The sequence below is a fragment of the Heterodontus francisci genome, unplaced genomic scaffold (assembly GCF_036365525.1).
Source record: "Heterodontus francisci isolate sHetFra1 unplaced genomic scaffold, sHetFra1.hap1 HAP1_SCAFFOLD_61, whole genome shotgun sequence".
In the NCBI taxonomy this organism is placed as follows: Eukaryota; Metazoa; Chordata; class Chondrichthyes; order Heterodontiformes; family Heterodontidae; genus Heterodontus; species Heterodontus francisci.
This window is the reverse complement of record NW_027141441.1, coordinates 10209572-10210607: the sequence shown is the minus strand read 5'-3', so window position 1 is coordinate 10210607 and position 1036 is coordinate 10209572. Positions and strand designations below refer to the sequence as shown.

The following is a 1036-nucleotide window of genomic DNA, read 5'->3' as shown; positions in this document are numbered from 1 at the left end:
TGCAGCTGTGACACATCACCTGTCCTGTCATCCTGAACGTGTTTCAATTAACTACTTAAATATTTTATTCAATTATTCATTTAATTGCATATTTTATTAAACTTACCACTAGTTTGTTTACTATTTTAAACGTTAGGACTAAAATTGATCTTAATCACTTACCAGATGCGCATCAAGCAGGTCGGTTCTTCCAAACTAATCAACTACCTGCTTGCCTGTGATATCACAGCTTACCAGATCCTCACCAAACAGCTCCTTCCACTGCACCGAAGAAAGAACCAAATACTGTGTCCTCACCCCAGCGGCTCTCTGTTTCCCTGCTCTCACTCTCCATTATGACATCACTCCTCGTTTTTTTTTTCCCCCTGCTCTGCTCCTGCCGTGCTCCTCTCTCTCTCGCTCTGTCTCCGAATCTGTGCTTTTGGCGCATTTCTTAATATGTTGTTCCGTTGTGCTCCTCTGTTTCTGGTCCAAAATCTGACTCTGGTGGGATTTGAACCCACAACCTTTGAATAGCGTCTTAATCATTATTTAGAAGTCCAACACGCTATCCATTGCGCCACAGAGCCTCACACATTTTTTTTAACATCACTAAGGCCTTTGATCTTGTCAGCAGAGACGGCCTCTTCAAACTGCAATGGAACATGGGCTGCCCTCCTGACCTCTTGGGCATCATCTCTTCTTTCCACGAGAACATGCACAGTTCCATCAGTTACAATGGAGCAACATCAGACGCTTTCAAGATCAGCAGTGGGGTAAAGCAGGGCTGCGCGCTGGCGACAACTCTCTTAGGAACAGAGGAACATAGGAGTAAGCTATTCAGCCCGTCGAGCCTGCTCTGTCATTCAATTCGATCACCTACCTCAAAGCCCCTTTCCCATGCTATCCCCATATCCCTTGATGTCATGAGTATCAAGATTTCTATCAATTTCTGTCTTGAACATGCTCAATGATTGAGCTGCCACAGCCCTCTGGGGCACAGTATTCCAATGATTCACCACCGTCTGAGTGAAGAAATTCCACCCATCTCAGTTTT

The 1036-nt window shown here is 44.8% G+C and overlaps 1 non-coding gene across 1 annotated transcript; it reads right to left on the bottom strand.

The window, feature by feature from the left end:
- Positions 1 to 478: 478 nt before the first annotated feature.
- trnar-ucu (transfer RNA arginine (anticodon UCU)) lies at positions 479 to 569 on the bottom strand. Its single transcript is given in 2 exon segments — positions 479 to 514; positions 533 to 569. It is a non-coding gene; the product is annotated as a tRNA-Arg (tRNA).
- Between the last annotated feature and the right edge of the window lie 467 nt (positions 570 to 1036).